We start from the raw sequence: 19,261 nt of genomic DNA, 5'->3' as shown, positions 1-19,261 counted from the left end.
AGGTTTGAAAAAACCTAGAAAACTTTGAAGGAGAAAAGTAGAAATCTCCCATAATCCTATTCCTCCAAAGATCCCATTAAATGTTAACATTCTGCTATATTAGTCTCCAGTCTTGCATGTATATGTCATTTTTAATATAAAGCTAGGATCATACAATGCATATGGTTGCATATCTTGCTTTTTTAGCTAACATTATATTATGATAATTTTGCATGATATTCTTTGATTTCCGTTTTCAAAGCCAGCATCAGATTGCACTGTGTGGATGTGTCATAATTGACTCAGCCATTTCTCTCTGCTCAATTCCACTCTTTTTTTCCATCATAAGTTCAAATATCCTTGTAAATAAATCTTTGATTGTTTTTCTGATTATTTCCTTAGGATAGATTCCTAGAAGTAGAATCACTGAACCACAAGTTGTAAACACTTGAAATGTTCTGGTTACATCGTGCTGAGTTTGCTTCCTGAACGGCTGAGCCGTTTTCACTCCCACCCTCAGAGCAGGCCTGTTTCCTGTACTTTCACTAACACTGGTTATTACCTTAAGAAACAAACAAAATTTGTCATTTTGTGAGCCAAGTAGTTGTGTTGCGGCTCTCCAGCAGCTTTCTGTGAATGTGGTCACAGATTTCTAAACCCATGTGTCTTTCTTTTCCTTCATTCATCCTTTGGAATCATGTTTCTCTTTTATTGACTGATAGCTCTAGTTTGGGGACTTGCATCTTATCTTGGGATTTGCGACCATCTGGAATTCCCAGCTCTGTACTCTTGAAGCTCCATCTTCATTGTATCTGGGCTTCATCTTTAATGCCTTTGTACCTTTTAATCTGTTTATGCCATGCACACCAGCGCTTACCAGGAAGACACTTAGGACAACACCCTCAAGAGACCCTTCGTAAATGCTCTGGGATATTGCAGCATAAGGCATGCATAGTATTATAGTCAAAGTTAAATTACTCTAGGTCACCAAGGTATAAGTCATCTATTATAAAAGTGATACTGCACCCCCACCCAACACACACACGCGCGCACACACACACACACACACACACACGCAAGCACTCACACACGCATACTCCAGTGCACTTCTTCAGTGATTATACGGGGGGGTCTTTTTGGACTCGCAACTTAAATAATCAAATCATCCATTTTCTTGGCCTTCCTTGACCAATGACATTTAATTGAAGCACTGAATGACTTGTAATTGTAGACTTTTCTTTCAAACTGAATGTGCCTGACTTAGGTAGAGGAAGATGTCGAGAACATTTCCACTGCCTACATTTAACATCTTGCAGCCATCCCAGCTTGTTGCAATGGCTTAGCCGTGTAGATCAAGCCAAGATAACTTGTCTTTAGGTTTGGGACCATCCTAGGAAAATCTCCGTGCTGGAAGGGCAGTGGAGAAGAAGTAGATCATGAGGCTTCTTCCAGCACCTCCACAGGCTAAGTGCTCAACTTTTGGAAGTGTAGACACCTACATGCCAGCTTGAATTCAAGCTTAGAGCATCTGTGTTCTGGGAGGATGACAGTAGAGGCCCAGCTGTTGGTGAATTCCAAGAACTTGGGATTATTTGGGAGGTGTGGAAGCTCGGGAGGGCAAGGGCGGAAGAAGGATTGAACTCTTCTCCTCCAGGGTCAAGGCCACAGATTGCACATTCTCTTCTGTTTGTTTGCAAAGTGATTCCACTTTTTCACTTTAGAAAAATCAGCTAACTAATGCTGCAGGAACAAACTGGTGGTCTTTCTTTTAGCCCAAAGGCTCCTGGATGTGTTCTGTGCCATCCTTCCGTCCATCTACCCATCCATCTTTGCAATAAAAATTTATTGAATACCTACTACTAAACAGCAGCCACTTGTGGTCCGAGGTTTCCTAAAGCACAGCAATAATGTACAGTATATGAGTGTGTGTAAGTACTGGAGGCCCGGTGGTGGCCTGGTGTGGACTCACTGACATATGCAGATTTTTTTTCACTTAAACTTAAACTTAAGTTTCACTTAAACTATATGTTTCTTATGACAAACATATAGAAAATTAGCCAACAATAAGGCCATCTCTATTCAAAGACCGTGGTTATAGCATGTAAGTAGATATTGAGGAGGGAGGCAGGGAAAACCTTTAACTGTGACAGAAGGAACCTCATGGTTATAGGTAGAACTGCTCAGTCTGCTCCTTCTTCCAGACAATTCCTTTTAGTTCCTAATTTAATAAATAAATAAATAAAAAGGTCTGTGATTATGGTTAGCTCAGTTTGGAAGTGTGGTAGGCCTGGATAATGGCCCCCAGTGATGTCCTCCTAATCCCAGGAACCTGTAACTAATTACTTTAGGTCGTGAAAGGGCCTTTGCAGAGATGGCAAGAGGAAACTAACATGGAGGGGTGGAGTAGGGCTGTGTTTCAGTGCAGAAGCAATCTCACATATTTTGCCCTCATAAGTGTAATTTTAGTTTTTGAGTACATGCCCTACTTTTGGTTTGGAAAGTACAATCTCCATAGCATACTATGCAGTAATGAATTCTATCCTTGATCCCTTTATCTTTGGAGGAATTTCTTTCTCCAAGTTTAGTTTATCAGATATTATTGAGCACTTACTGTATACAAGGCTGTATCCGAGGCTAGCGTAAGAGTGACTACACAGATTGATGCTTGCTCCCACTCTAGGCCTTCCTTCATTTCAGCCCTCCAAGGTATCCTGGTAGTGATGGGACTGCCCCGGTGTAGGTAGCACATGTATGGCTCTCCCAGGGATGACGGAGACGTTCCCTTTCTAAAGAGGCTTTCTGAAGTTTAAGGAGAAGCAGTGCTCAGCATGGTTCTGACAGCATGTGAGGACATTTAATGTGAATACTTGATCGTTATTTCAGTATGTGGCCTTTATACCCAGTGTGTGGATTCTACTGTAAAATGCAGATGACACAGGCCTCTGTGGGACCACCACACCCACTGCCCGTAACTACCAAGTCAGCTCAGAGTGAACACATGCCCCAGTTGGATAAAAATCAGGTAACTTCTCCCAGTTGTTTCTCTCTACCTGCTTTTAGTCTCCTTAACCACTTTCAAACTCATCGTCTAAAACTGTGACGCACACTGTTTCTCTCCGCTGTTCAGACCGGTTTCCAAAAACACATAGCTTTTGGAAATGCATGGATGTACTCATTATTCCTTGAACACAAACTGTATTCCTCAAATTGCATAGTTTTACTGTGCGCTTGTTTTCATTTTTCCTTCCGAGGGGAGGAGCTGGGACTAGCCCTGAGTGGTGGTCTGGCTGGGAGTTTCTTTCCTGCGTCCTGATTAGCATCATTAAAGCTCTTACATCTGAAGGCAGGTAGACTCAGGTTCACCTGAGCACAAAGTGTGATGATGGAACCAAGCTGTGACTTTTTTAAAAACTTAGTTGATTTTACTTACAGTAATATCCTGCAATCAGAATGGATTTAAAAGTGCAGAGTTATCCTTGTCAATAATAGAGAAAGCTGACTCCAGAGCCGGTGCTTTTTGAGGCGTTTAAGCCCGCTCCAGCACCACATGTTCTGAGAGCCACATGTTCTGTGTGCATTTGTGGCTGGTTGAGATGTAAATTAGAATTTGGTTCTTTTCCCTAACTATCCTAAACCCTTTTGGCCACATGGAAGATAAGCTGTTTTGGGTTAAAAGCAATACGCTCACATGACCAGCCTACAAAACAGAGCCAGCCTTAAAACCTGCCTGATGGAACTGGCTTGGAAACTTGGAGAAACTTCACCAGTGGGGAGAGGGTCCTCGGCCAGGGAACAAACCAGCAATTCATCTTATGCCCTTCACCTGGAGTAAATCATGCCCCCGGAGGTCATACGCATTTTTAGACATTCATTCCCTCTCATTTTGTTCAATTTGAAACTCTTGGGCTTCATGTAATAAATTTTAACTGAAATTTAATTCGAACAGGGTGTCACGTATAGAGTTCGGTACTCTACAAAAATTAACTAAGCTTTAAAAGAAAACAAATCCAGAAGGCCTTCAAAGCTATACTACTTAAAATAATCAACTTTTTGTTTTCAACAAGGATGGAGGAGCTCATTTCTTAATGAGCTGGAGGCTCCAGTGAGATCTGACTCAAGTGTTCCGAGAGGAATACTGAAAGTTGCTGCGTCTGGGCAGCTTTTCTGATGGTACCAAATGATTTCAAGCGAAGTGAAGTTGGAGGTGTCTATTAGTCAGCTCGGGCTGCCGTAAGGAAATACCATAGCCTGGGTGGCTTAACAACTGGAATTTATTTCCTCACAGTTCTGGAGGCTGGAAGTCCAAGATCAGGGTGCAGTGTGGTCAGGTTCTGGTGAGAGCCCTTTTTCTGACTTGCAGACGGCCACGTTCTCACTGCGTCCCCACATGGCAGAGAGAGAAAGAACAGAGCGCTCTGGTGTCTCTCCTACTAAGGGCTCTAGTCCCCTCATGAGGGCTCTACCCTCTTGACCTCCTCTAACCTTCCAAAGGGCCCACCTCCAAATGCCGTCACATTGGGGGGTTAGGGCTTCGACATATGAATTTGAGGAGACCATAAAACATTCAGTTCATAACAAGGTGAAATGAGTTAAAGGTTGGATGTGTCACGAAAAAGCCAGTGCAGAAAGAGCAATCATTAGAGTCTCTGGGACCATAGCATCTAGCCTTTTGGGGCCCAGTCACGGTTGACCTTAGGTGACCGTCTTCACTATTCTTCAGTACAGTGAACTGTGAGTCCTAAAAATTGTGGTCAGGAGGGGCTGGGAAGTTTACTGAGACTGCCACTCCACGTCAGTTGCTTCTGCCATGTTTCTCCATGACCGCAAAGCTTTTCTTCCTACCATGCTCACGCTTTGCCAACTGCCCCCACTTCTAACAGGGTCTGTGTGCTAGAGGACGCTGAGATGGTGGTGGTCAGAACCACAGCAGCAGCAGCAGCAGCGTAGTATGTGCATGTTATGTCAAGAAGTAGCTGATCTCTGGGACTTTGGGACGTGTCTTCTCTAGGTCAACGGTGGATCCAGTGGGCCACTTTTAAAGTGGTATAACATTTCTTTCTGTTATGTAATAGGGAGAAGGAGGGAAGCAGAGGAATGGTAAATAGGGAGAAAGACTCATAGAGATTCTAATTCTCAGACAAGAGAGGGAAGAATAACATCTCTTTGTTACACATTCCCCCTTTTTGTGATATTTTAGGAAAAAAATCGCCACCATAATGTGCCTGACACACAGACAGTACTCAAGAAATGTTCGTTGAGTGAATGAATGAATGAATGAATGAATGCAAGTAGCAGTCACCTGGAGTTCCAGTAGAGACCCCATTGTTCCGTATTTAAACTTGCCATTTGGCAGGAGCCCTAAGCACTCTGTGAAAATGCCTAGGGCAGATTTAGTAAGTCCTGCGCTTATAGGCTTGTTCATTCTTAGGACTTGCACAAGCAAGGGAAATAATGGCTGTCAGTGCTGTGATCTCTCACAGGTGAAGAAGAAGTGAATCAGCCCTGTGTTTGAGAAATGTGGTGCATGGAAAGGCAGATGTCTGGGAGCAGGAAAGTCTGGGCTCGCAGGCTGCTCTTTCACTCTCCCTGCCAGCCTGTGGGCAACTTGAACCTCCTTGCCCATGATGTAACCCTTACCCTGCCTCCTGGCTTTTGATGTCCTCATTTCTGATAACCTTTTCCTCTGCTCCACAGCATCGCGAGAAACTCTACTCAGATCTCCATTTCCAGGAAGCCCTGCTCACAACACCCCCTCTCCACTGACTTGCCCCCCCTTCTGCCATAACCAACCACTCTTTGGCCTCATTGGAAGCTTCTGGAGCATCCACCACATTTTCACTAACCGTAACTTCTCTCCCTTCTCTACTTTAGTCCTTGGGTGGGAGGAGGCGGGATCTATGAAATAAATAAGACCATATGGAAAATCAATTTACCAAATAGGATCAAACCTTCAAAATTAGCTGAATCGTAATCTCGGTGTTTCTCGATGGGGTTGGGATACATTTTAGTAGCCTCACATAGTATGCTGCTTAGAATTCTTGATGTTTGCCTTTTTGGAGCCATAAGGTCATCCACATGAACGAGTGGTTAAACTAACAGGAGTCTTCTAGAGAGGACTGAGCAGAGACGCGCAGAATGCTTTCAAGTCCATACACACTTTTTAGAGCATGTGGGTCGTCCAGTTGATGTCCATACTCCAAACAGCAGAGTATGTTTAAAAAGAAAACCATCTCAGTGCACATAAATGAAGAGTTGAAGATGTATTCACTTACTTTTAAGAAAAATATCCAGAATACATGGTCTGGGTTTCCAAGAGGATTTGGTCTCTATTATTCTTCTAATAAGGTCAGCGGTAGTATCTTTCATCTTCCAATGATTGATGTGCTGAACTAGCAATGGTTCACCTCCCAGTGACTTCACGAGTATCTCTTCCACTTCTCTTCTATAAATAAAATAATCAAGCTTCATCTCAGTTTTATATTATAGCTATAAAATTAGCCTGAAGCTGCGCTGATTGATACAACAGTCACTAGCCACTTGTGGCCATGGAGCGCTTGAAGGACAGCTAGTCCAGACTGAGGTGTGCAGTGGGTGCAGAGCATACACTGGGGTTCAAGCACCAAAAAAAGTAAAATATGAGATAATAATTCTTCCTTATTGGCTACATGTTGAAATTATAATATTTTGATACATTGGAATAAATAAAATATACTATTAAAGTTAATTTTACCTGTTTCTTTTTACTTTTCTTTATGTGGCTACTCGAAATTTAAAATTGCACAGTGGTTTGCATTTGTGGCTTGTATTATATTTCTGTTGGACAGTTGTGTCCCAAATAAGGCATTGTTTTAATTTATAAATGTTTGTTGCTTAAAACTTGTTTACGTCTATGTCCTTATTAGGAAGACTACATATTTATAATTCACTTTCTGTAGTAAAAAAATTATTGGGCAAATCTTCTGAACAAATAATTGGCACTATTCTTAAATTAATGTAAATCAATCAAGCTTAATATAGTCAGATTGTAAGTCTTCATAGCTCTTCTTATGTGAAATTTTATTCTGTTTAAGTATGTGTGTTTGAGGAGGGTTAGAATTTTGGAACCAGTGCAAAGTTCAATTCCTTTTGCTTTCTCCTAAACCACTCACAGTAACTCCTCTGAACCAGTTATAGTGACACAACACCAAGCGTTTTTAAAGTTAAGTCAGCATCCTCAATGTCCCCTTCTTTCATTTGTTTACATATGTCTTTATCACATTCTATGGGCCTAGTAATGAAAACCATCTAATTAATGTTCTCTTTAGTGCTCAGGCCAATGAATCAAAAATTAACCAGAGAAACCTGGAATTCCAAGGCCCGAGCCTGGACAAATCGATTCATCCACCCATTTAGCAAACATTTGCTGAGAGAAGAGGGAGGTAGGGGTGAGTCCTAGCAGGGTTGGAACTCCTCTCCCTCACCACGTGAGTTCCATGGATTTCTAGACAGACCCAAAGGTGTAGATTTGGAAGTACGAGGTATGTTCTAGTAGCTGCCCAGGTTGCCTAGTTGTCATGTCAGGATGATGGGGACGGTTTAAAGCTAGTTCCTGGGCACGAAGCTTTGCTCCATGTTTCCTGCTTTCATAGCAGGTGAGTGACAGCATTTCACATTTACATTAATAATAATGGAGGAAAAAGCAAGACCAGACCATTCTCTACTCCCGTTGCATATTTAAATTTCCTTTTTAATGTTTTGTTTTCAGACAGGGAGCATTTCTGTGCCTCCAGAGAATGCTAATTTTATTTTTCTTGTGCATATAAATGTTGGTCTTGAATGATCAAGTCACAAAGTTAGCTTGAGAAATTTGAGGCTTCTTTGAACATATGCAAACTCAAGGTAGAAACAGCCTCAATTAGAGTCTTTCCTCTGTGGCTGTCCAAGAGGGGGACCAACAGCCTATAATTGTCCCAGAGTGAGGTCAACCCACAGAATTTGACCATCCACTCACTCCTGAGGCCGTTAGGCCACAAGGACATTAGAATATTATTAATCAAGGACCCAAGACATAGAAATTGGCTATTTTTGTTCTCATGCTTTCTTCCTCTTCACCCTGAGTATTTCAGTGTTTCCTGAGTCCAAGCAGGTTAGCCCATCCCCACGTGCCAAGGTGTCCTGAAGACAGCAGACTTCATGGGAGATCAGCTTAGTGGCCTGTGCTGAAGATGGCTCCTCCAGAACAGGGTGGAGAAGAACTTGCATAGATTTTTCCTTCTCTTATTTTCTCTAATAGAACAATAATGAGCCTTGGCACATGCCTAAGACATGCACATGGTTTTAAGCAACCATATACAATAATAATAACTCTAATTACAATACCAAGTATATGGCCCATATTTTATGTCAAGCACTATTGAAAGAGCTTTACATGTACAACTCATTTAATCCTCGCAATAGCCTTTTAATGTAGATAGGGTTATTACACTCAATTTGCTGATGAGGAACCTGAGCCACAGAGAGGTTGAGTAGCTTGTCCAAGATCACACAGCTAGTAAATGCAAAGGCCAGAGTTTGAAACCAGGCCCTCTGCCTCCAAAGTTTGAGAGTCGTAAGGTCATGCATAAGATTAATTTTATCAGTCTAGATATTTAAGTTTTAGTTTTAGAAGACTTGAATTGACTATTTCTAAATTCTGCTTAAAAGAATACTTTTCCATCCTTTGTCATCCCCTCTTAGAGACTGACCTAAACCTATTAGGGATCTTTGGACATAGACACAGAGGTTTTATTCCCAGCTTGATATCACTTAAATATTTCCAAATCTTAACATTATATTTGCATGATGGTATGAAGTATATAAAATACAATCACATCTTTTTACCTCTTTTGAGTCTTACAGCTGTCCTATAAGCTAAGCATTATTAATCTCATTTGTGTTTTTGTTTTTTGATTTCCCAAATGACCATGCCGAGGCTCAGAAAAGGTGCTGAAGGATCAGCATTCCACCCGATGCTAGATGGGAGAGTGGGGCCAGCACCCAGTACTGCTGTCTCCTGGCCCAGCACTCTTCCCTCCCACCATGCATTTCTGCTCGAGGTTGTTGGTACTCTCTATCACTTTGGAAAGTTAATCTTAAGGCACAGATGTGTAAAATATATTTCCAAGTAGTCTAGAGAAGTTGATGGCAATATGGATTTTGTTTTGAGTTTCAATCTGGGAAGATCATTAGGATCACAGAGATTCAGAAAAATGCATGCAGAAGAAATTCTGTCATAGCATTTCAACTGTACTCGACAATACGTTTTCTTCTAGTTAAGAGAGGAGTACAGTAAGCCAGAGCCTCGGTTTCTGCAGCCTGTAGAAGCAGAGCATCTTAAGGTTGGCTGACGGCCTCATTCCTCTCGACAACCTTTCAGATAGCGACAGTTCTCATGCCCAGAAACAGAACCTCCTTATTGCCCTGGTCCTCCCCCTGACTGCCACCTACATTGTCAGCATCTTTCCTACCAAGTGCAAGTGGCAGCATGGGGCCCAGATGCATGCTGAGTGCAGGAGCACTGCACCCCTTAAACACGCTGGGGCAACAATAAGGTTACACTGTGCTTGTGTTGTTTGTGGTCAGCTGCAACCGTCAGGTGTTTTTTCTATATGAACTGCTGTCCTGTGAGGTTAATTTCTTTGAACCTAAATATAGAGATTCCTGTTTATTTCTCATATGAATTTTATTATTCAGCCTGTTGGGATAATTAAGATTCTAGGTTCTGTCCGTAAATACAGCCACTCCTCTTAGACCAGTTATTTAAAAATGTGGTAAGTATGCTTTTATCTGATAGACTGAAAATTGTCTTGTCCAGGACAGTGCTAAACTCTAGAGCTTATGGCCTGCCAGCTTCCCCCACATGGTGATTCATCATTTCATCCTCAAAAATATCATGAAAAATTATGTCACAGGCCTTGCTGAAATCAAAACATTTTCTTTCTTGTCTATATCATTTCCCATTTCTGCTTATCTTATAACTGATTGGGGGTAGGAAGAAAGTGCTTGCTCTTTGCGCTGCCTATTGATTACTTGCTGTTTTTAATTCATCTGATCAATAATCCGGTCTCAATCAAGTCTAATAACAAGCTAATTGATCTTAGAGAGGGATCCAGTTTGGTCCTCTCTTGAACATCAATGCAGCATCATTCCGTCAAAGATTACCAGCAATGATTTGAGATTGCTTCAGCCACCCCAAGTTTTAACTTTCTCAGACCTGGAGATGTGAATTCCTTTTAAATGCCCAGCCAGGCAATCTTTTATTGTCTCTTTTCTACGCTCAAAGCTTCAGTTCCACCTTACCAATGTTTTCCCAACTCTTCCCTAATGTTACTGAACCAGGTTTGTTTTGCCCACCACATGATTATCCCAATCACCAGGATGACAGGGTTGCAGAGAAGGGGTCTAATCACAAGACAGCCAAGTGAAGAGGAGGGAGAACCATCAAATCCGCCTCCCCGAAAAATGAGGATTAGACATGTTTATGGGGTAAAGGAGCAGGGTGGTCTGAAGTGGGAGTAGATGGTGGCAAGTAAGGAGCAGTGAGGTAACTGATGATCTGCACAAGTGTAGTCAAGCTCATGGCTCTTCATGGGACCCACCTTCACAAAATGGCGGCATTACCATGACCTGAGGGTGGAGTTTTCAGCTCCTTGATGTCTAAGGGTCACCTGTCGATCATCCATGCAGGCTCAGTTGATGAGTCAGTGGTTTTAACCAGCCTGAACTGGACAAGGAGTCACAATCAGTTTCTAAAAAACTCAAGCACCTGTTACCATGGTAACCCAGGTGTCAGAGATGTTATCCATAGGGTGGTCTTTAGTAATGCATTATCTAACTACTTTTGGAAACAGACAACTAACTGAGTATAGTTACTAAAGCAAGTTGGCCCTTGGTTTCACTAAGTGAAGGTCATTGGCCTCACATGCGAAAAAATGGAAACTCAAAAGAATTAATTCTGGGGGTTGGCCTGGTGGCACAGCGGTTGAGTGTGCGCGCTCCGCTTTGGTGACCCAGGGTTCGCAGGTTCGGATCCCAGGTGCTCACCGACACACCGCTTGTCAAGCCATGCTGTGGCAGCGTCCCATATAAAATAGAGGAAGATGGGCATGGATGTTAGCCCAGGGCCGGTCTTCCTTGGCAAAAAGAGGAGGATTGGCATGGATGTTAGCTCAGGGCTGACCTTCCTCACCAAAAAAAAAAAAAAAGAATTAATTCTGTTTAATTGATGTTTATTACACCATCGATTCTGACGAGCCATTTTTAGCCCTTTTCTATCCATCTTTTGTTAAGTTTTGGAGTTTTTTCTTTCCCAAATCTTAGTTCATTTAGGCTTCTTTAATAATTTATGCTATTTGTGTTGTATTCATACAATATTATGAGTCTTGCCTTCCCATTTTCCATTCCTTTGAAATGTGACCTCATGGAATTTGCAAATTGCATTGGCCTTTAAGGGCCAATGACAAATTGCTTAATGACAATGAAAAATTCTTATTTAAAAAATATTTAGGTTGTGCTCCAATTAGGGAGTCTACCCAGTTACCTAAAGTTATGGCCTAAGGCAACTGCTTATGCAAAGCACTTGGCCGTAAGAGACCTTAGCCTGGAGGAGATGAGGAGAATTCCCCTGAAGTGTCAGTAGCCCATATGGGGACTGTAAGGAACTTTTGCTTTTCAAATGAATGTGCAAGATCAAATATACCGATTGTCCGCTTGACAAGCTTCTAAGGCAGGTGGGCAGCTCCCAGGGGCCCAGTTGGGGCCGAGCACAAAGCTGGAGCCCAGTAAATGTTTGAGAAAAGTAAATGCATGTGGACTGCGCAGGGCCAGGCTGTTCTTAAAGCAAATGATGAGACATCTTGTGTGGTATTTTAAAATACTGGAGCAACTGTTTTTCCATGTCCAGAAGGTCAGTGGAAACAATTTGAACAGATGTGTAGTCAGCATATACATTTATAGTGACCCATAGGTGATTGGGTCAACATGTATTATTTCTAAAATTTTATTGAATGCACCATATTGGGCTCTTGAGACTCAATAAATGGTGTTAATTTTCAGAAAGAATCCTATATACAAGTATGATATAAACAGTTTTTTAAAATCTAATATATTGGTCGATCACCATGAAGGGGATTAGAATTCAAACTCAATGAGCCAATTCTTCTAGTGTTCTAAACGTGGTAACTAGGGATACATCTCTCACAGATGCCTAGCAAATCAGGAAGTAGCTGGAAAAATGTGCTATTTTTGTGCCATTCACTTGCCAGTTAGATGAAACATAAGCTCAGAATCACGTGTGTTGATTTCTGTAGCTTCTTAGCCAGCACCTCCCTCTCAGAATTGACTGTCACCGTGAAGCCACCTTGCTACACCAGAGTCCAGCTGCCCTCGCTTCTCAAGTTAATCTAGAACCCCAGAAGTCAGCACCTAGAGTGGAAGGTCTGGACAAGTAGCCTGCGGAGTGCACGCACCTTCTGGTGTGCCCGCCTTCGGGCAAGAGCATGTGTCTCTTCCCAGTAGATTGTCCCCTGCTCTAGGCCTATGGCCACATTGTCTTCAGGCCTCATTACTGCCTGGAAGTCATGGTGGATCTTTAAACAGGGCAGCCTGCCTGCTGCAGGTGTTTCCATGTGACTGCAGATAAGCCCTGGCTCTTGATCTGTGTGGCACGACAGTGAGATCCTCAGGGGAGGTGTTTTGGCAGCCTCATGCAGCTCTGCAGAGTCAAAGGCTAGAGTGTGGGGAGGGGTGCAGAGGCCCTCCCCTCTGCCGCTGCAGATGAGGGAGTGGGAGCCCAAAAGCTGAAGGGCTCTTCAGTGGCTCCACAGCAGGGGCCATTCCAGAGGTCAGTGCTCCTCTGGCCCTTGATCCCTCCCTCCCCCACCTGCCAGAAAGTTACGTTTCCATCACACAAAGCTTCTGAAGACCCCGGGGATGGTCACTTTGAGCCTCCCTGAGTTCAGATTCCACATTTGCCTAGGAAGCAACACCCCATGGAAAGGTCATTGGGTCTGCTGTCCCTGCTGCAGGAGGTATCCCTTTCATACCTCATACGTGCGAATTATTTTTTTACTTTCTTTAGTGTTTGAGTGAAGACCTGCTTAGTGACACCTGCTCCTCAGAAGTCTCCCTTCCTGGGAGAATTCCTGTCGTCCATGTATTCCCTGTCTTGGCCGTGGTGTTTGCAGCCCTCCCCTGCCTCTGACGATGAGCTTCGTGTTTGCTCAGGTCCGATCGCAGGCTTCCAGGGAGTTGTGCTTCCCCTGAGGGACTGCTCAGACTTCCCGGGAGCTCTGGTTTCTCTTTAACTTGTTATCTTTCAGTTTTATCTGAGTGGCTATCTCTTCAGGTAACTCCAGCAGTGAATTTCCCTGCCAGCCTCTCCTTGCCTGGCCTGAAGTGACCCCTCGGTCCTCTACCTGTTTTCTCCTCTTCCCAGACTTCCTCTGCGAGATGAGTCCCCACCTGATTCAGAGCCAAGGTGACAGATCTGTAGACATCATGGGAAAGGGTTTGGCCAAGCGTGCTCTGTGAAAAGGATCCCTCCTACTGGGCTGACAGCCGGACAACCACTGGCTGCCTCGTTGAGGCCCGTGGCTCTTGTGACCCCAGAGAAGGAAAGCCCTGAAGAAGCCACTGCCCTCCGCTGTGTTGCCCCAGAGCCAGGCAGGCCAGTGCACAGCCTCTCCAGAGCACGCCAGTCATGCGGCTGCGCTGAAAGCCGTATAGCACCAAGCGCAGCTGAATTCCTTCCACAGTCATGCAAGCCCAAACTCTTCACCAGTACAAACCTGAGTTCTTGGGATGAGATGGAGCTAATTCTTGAATGACAAAGCAAGACAGAGGGTCCCAAACCTGCCCATGAAAACACACGGCAAATAGTATTTCTACCTGACCTGAGAAGGAAGACATGAAAACATTCAGACGTCCTTGTGAAGCGCCTCCTGTGCCCAGAACCAGGCAGAGTACCTATCGGGGGGGATTATCCCATAGTTCCTATAAACTACATTTAATCTATGCAACTCAAGATGGTATTTGCATAATTACAACCTGTGCCTGTCAGACTCTGTCGAACTTTTCCTTTCTCATTACCTTTGGCCATTTGTTTCCCATCTTGAACCTTAGCACCTTGAACAGATTTAATCTGACTTTCTTTTTTTTGGCCATGGGATAGGGAACTTCAGCTTAGCTCCCTGTCTGTCTTCTCTTTCCCCATGAAGTTATATCAACCTCCTGCTCCCTCTTCCAGTGTTTTTCCCCTGAGAGCAGTTGGCTGACTTGAGAACAGATTGTACCTTATGGCCCAGTTAACTTTGGCCCAATAGCTGAAACGGGATTATGTGACAAAGTCAGGATGATCAAATAGTGGCGTTGGTTGGAGGAGTAGCGTGCTGAAGTCGGAATGATCAGGCAAGGGCCGGACCCCTGAGTCTCACCTGGGGCCTCCTGAGGGCCCCTGCAGCTGTCTGGTCATCTGTCCTGGTCACCATTCATTAAATGGGAGGGCTGATCCTGGTGTGACACCATTTCTTTATAAGGGCATTTTATTCTCCATAATACTGGACATGCAGGGCAATCCTGGTTCCTATGGGGGGCTTACAGTATTTGGAGAAAATACTTGGAGTGTTGTTTGTTTTATTTGTCTGGTCTGTCGGAGGTCCTGTTTAGATTGTATCAAATGACACTTTTCCAATACTTGTTTTCGTCTTTCTTTTCCCTTTTGGCTTTAAAAACAAAAACAGCCCATTGGCATAGTAGTTAAGTTCACACACTCCACTTTGGCAGCCTGGGGTTGCAGGTTCAGATCCTGGGCATGGACCTACACGCTGCTCATCAAGCCATGCTGTGACGGACATCCACATACAAAATGGAGGAAGATTGGCACAGATAGTAGCTCACGGACAATCTTCCTCACCAAAAAAAAACAAACGAACAAACAGCTAGCAGGCAACAGGCCCATGTTCTGTGCCTGGCCCTGAGTTAAGTAGGGGTGCTGAGCAGAGAGGGTGAAGTTCCTGCAGCCCTCAGCCAGAGCCATGCCTGGCTCTCTGCACGCATCCATCATGCAGCACTCGCAGCTGTGATACGGAATTGCCTTGTCGGTCCCTGGGATCATAAATTCCTGAGGTCACAGACCAGCTGTGAATCAGCAAGATTAGGAATGGCAACAAGTAACAGAAACCACAGGAACGCCATCCAGAACAAGATGGCAGTGTTACTTCCAGGCCCATGGAAGTCGCGCGCCAGGGAGACCATTTGGGGCTCGCTCTGAGGGGTCCGCAGGATGCGGGCTCCTTCCCATCACACCACATTCTTCTCGGGGTGGCCTGAGATGGCAGCGAGGGCTCAGGGCTCGCCTAAATCAACCGGCAGGTGTCGCCGCGCTGCCACGGAGCCTCCACTCGCCATGCCTGCTCTGCTGCTCTCAGTTGGCACAGAAGGCACCCAACCCAATGGACTACCTGAAAGGAGAGAGAACCTCCAGATTCCCAGCTGATTTCAGGTGGTGCTGGGCTCACGTCAGGACCGAGACCAGCACGCATTTGCCTGTCTCCTCTACGCAGTGCAGAGCAGCAGCCAGAAGGAGGCGGAGGAGCTCAGGCCCAAGGCGCCGGGCGGCCTCCTCTCCTAGGCCTGATGCAGTTGGTCCCCACTCTTCTCAGGGGCCAGAGTCCCTAAAGGGTCTGAACCTCAGTGGGCACCTCCCTCCCCAGCTCTGCTCCCCCCAGGCCCACAGGAGGGGTCCTGTGACGGGCACTGTGTCTTAGGAAATACCCTCAAAGTGCAGCCCTGTGTTGAGAATGAAAAGGAAGCAGTGTGTGCAGAGTCCAGCCCAGCTCTCAGGAAGCTGACCGTTTAACTCGAGAGAGGACCGAAGCAAACTTTCCTGAGAAAACTGGGCTTCAAAATGCTCCGTGACAAAAAAAGAAAAAGAAAGGTTCTGTGGTTAACAATGACCCAAACCTCTGCAACACCACGGACCCTGGGAGAGAGCAGTGTCTGAGTCCTGCAGACAGAGACCTGTTGTGACTCTGTTTACCCACTTTTCCCTAAACCTGCTTGGCCATGAAACGCTTTCTCCAAGTAGCATCTCTTTATTTGGGAAATGCTCTTCTGGGTGGACCTCAGATCTTCCCCTCCTAAGGGGTATCACAGGGACAAGTAGAATGAGCAAAGGCACCGACTGCTGTCTTCCTTATTTCTGAGTCCTCACCTGCTCCGGTTTGCTAATTCCTTAATTATGATGAGGCTGCTCCAGCCACCCGATACTCTGTATTTGGTTTCTTTGACCCACTGGCAACACCACACTTGTTTGAGAAGCCAGACCCTTGCCTGCCCTTGCCTTGGATCCTGGGTTTTGCCCTGTTCTCCTGGGCAGACTTCCCTGTGTGGTCCTGTCCTGCGAGAGGATGCTCTCCCCACCGGGCCCGCCTCTCTGCCCTGTGCTTCTCTGCCGGGTGCAGTACCCACCCATGTGTCTCCCAGCCGTCCTCAGGCAGCACTTCCCATTCTGCATCTCACTCCTGACTCGCACGTGCTTTTCCGGTTCCTGGGGCAACATGCTGTGCTGTTTATCCCCTTGGAAAACTCAGCCTCTCCCTGTCGGTACCCTGGCAACCTGTGCTGCTGTCTCATCAGTGGGGGAACCCTTGTTCTCCAAATCATGTGCCATTTTGACTGAGCCCTGATAGCAATTCAAAATAATTTTTGGAGGGTTTAAAAAAATAATAGTAATAAATTGCCAGCTTTGCTTTTTGGTAAAAAATGGTTTGCCTTCCTGTCACGTGTAGCTTCTCAAAAGGCAGAAAGAGAGCAGTTCTGAATGTGGGCTGCACCATGGAAATGTTCCAAGGGAATTGTGCACAATTAGTGCTGAAGTGCCCGGTTCCCGTGAGGGGTTAGCCTGCGTCATCTGAAATCCATGCGGCTGGTGGGTTGGGATGGAAGGAGAGGATTCCGCTGAACGAGAGGACCAAGTCCTCCCTGTTCACGTGTCGCCTAAAGATGGTGTCACTCTGGGAGTGCCCTGGGCATTTGGACCAGTCAGAATGAAGATTGGGCAGTGGTATGTTTGCTGGGTCTCCTCAGAGCATTTGGTTTTGTGTGCTTCTCAGGGTGGGGCCTCCCTCACCACAGATACTGGGAAAGGTAAATTGGAGACAAGCACAGCTCAGCAGAAATCTGTTAGGGCCTTTCAGTGAGAGTCTTTGGGGTTTGTTGTTGTTGGTTTGGGTTCTGGCACAGAGGTCCCTCCGAAATGATGCAGCACTTTCCTTGAAAGATGGAGGATTGCTGCCAAGAGGAAAATCGAAGAACCTGGAAAGTGAGCCCACGCCTGCTGATGTAAAGAGACGGTGTGTGTGTAGCCTGGGGTGGGACCTGCGTTCAAGGCAGTCAGCCACGGTCACTCCTTTCCCCTGCACTCCCATGAGGATGGTCCATGACAGTGGTCACCTACTGGCCCCTCAAGCTCTGTATCGAATCCTTCCTCCACACAGCTTCCTGGGTCATCTGTACCTCCCACCATCCGAAATACCTTAGTGATCCCTCCTGTTTCGTGGGTTGTCGGGGTGTTCCTGCCTTGAGACTCTCCTGTGGTTGCACTAAGATGTTGGCTGGGCTGGAGCCAGCTGAGGACTTGGTGGGCCAGACGTCCACTGGCCACTCACCTGGCCAGCCTTTTAAAACTGCTGCCAGCTCAGCGGGAGCTGTTGAGAGGGGCACCTCCAGGTGGCCTCTCTGCACAGCTTGGGCTTCTCTTCAGCATGGTGGCTGGGTTCCAAGAGGGACCTCCCAAGAATGTGTGTTCTGAGAAACCCAAGCAGAAGCCCCAGAATCACTTCTGCACATTCTGTTGGTCAGGCAAGGCTGAGATTCCAGGGGATCGGCTAAGAGCCACCTCGTGATGGGAGAGGCAAGGTCACACTGCAGCAGAGCACGTGAGATGGAAGATGTGGCTGAGGCCATCTTCGCAAAATGCAGTCTGCTTCCTATCGCCTACCCACGGGCTAAAACTTCAGCATCCAAGCAAAGCCCCAAGGTCCTTTGGGACCAAAGGTAACAAATTGAATAGGTCTCCATCCAAAATGAAAATAGCTTTGTTAGTCCTAATGGGAAAAAAATGTAAGGACTTAACACTGAGACGTCAAAGTTGTTGGGTAGAAAAATGCCAAGAAGAAACTTGGTGCTGCTTGTCAGCCACTGAAACACTACCCTCTGGGCGTCTTTAAGAAGTATAAAACTGAAACAGCTTGCTAATTTTCATCCTTTACATGTGCTTGATGTGTTTAGAGGACCCAGCTTACGCTGACATGCATGGCCTCGTTCCATGTGGTCACTGCCCTCGCACAGAGACTCAGAGAGGTTCCTGCTTTCCCACATTGTTGGCTGAGTTGGGCTGGCATTCCACCATTCTGGGCAGGGTCCTGTTTGTGGGGCTGCCCTCATACCTCCCTGCCACTCTCTCTTCTCTCTGGAAACATCAGGCAGGCTCTCTCATGCCTCCCTCCCTTGGCCCACGCTGTGCCTCCTCTTGGAACCCGTCCCTTTGCATACATCTCTTTTATCTCCCGGCTGGCACTCAGGCTTCAGGACACAGCTGGGTCTGCTGAGCTCACTCTCTCCCCAGGGTGGCCCAGAGTGGCCGTGTCCTTGTTATGGCCCTTCCCACATTGTAGTGTTACATGCTTGTCTCTCCATTAGTCTGTAAACCCTTTGGGGTCTTTTCCCCTGCCATAAATGTGAATTGTTATCAAATGTTAACTCATCCTTGAAAAATCATTTCTGTCACCTCACCTCTTATTTAAGACCTGTAATTCCAGTGTTCTAGCAGAATTCAAGCTGCGACCACTCTGTCAACACAGCTCTTCAAGAAAAATAGATGGCCCATAAACCAGCACTAAAATTGTGGCGGGGGTTGATATATGAATTTAAAAGTAAAAATTATCTTATGTTAATTAGAAACCTTATTGTGAAGACTTGGGAGGAAGGGAGAGATGGAACTTATTAGCTATTAGATTTAAGTTAGGTCTGTTTCCAGCATTAATGTATGGAATTCACAATAATAAATGGTTACTATAAATAATTTTTAATTGTCATATGCACTGGGTGGATACATATTTAAAATCAAAGAAAAATTATAGCTGTTTTAGTCATTTTTTTAAATCTGCACCACCTTCCTGGATGGGGGGCTTGTTCTAATGTGGTGTCTGGATCAAGGTCAACAATGAAAATATTGGGCCCTGCGTTAGGTACCAACCATAAGGTG

General features: G+C 45.3%; 1 protein-coding gene across 7 annotated transcripts in view; it reads left to right on the top strand.

The window, feature by feature from the left end:
* Positions 1-19,261, top strand: part of DAPK1 (death associated protein kinase 1) — a 176,547-nt gene that overhangs the window by 67,346 nt on the left and 89,940 nt on the right. The gene's annotated exons all lie outside the window — the stretch shown is intronic.

Source organism: Diceros bicornis, chromosome 22 (assembly GCF_020826845.1).
Source record: "Diceros bicornis minor isolate mBicDic1 chromosome 22, mDicBic1.mat.cur, whole genome shotgun sequence".
NCBI lineage: Eukaryota > Metazoa > Chordata > Mammalia > Perissodactyla > Rhinocerotidae > Diceros > Diceros bicornis.
The sequence above is the reverse complement of the archived record's forward strand: the minus strand, read 5'-3'. Positions and strand labels throughout refer to the sequence as shown.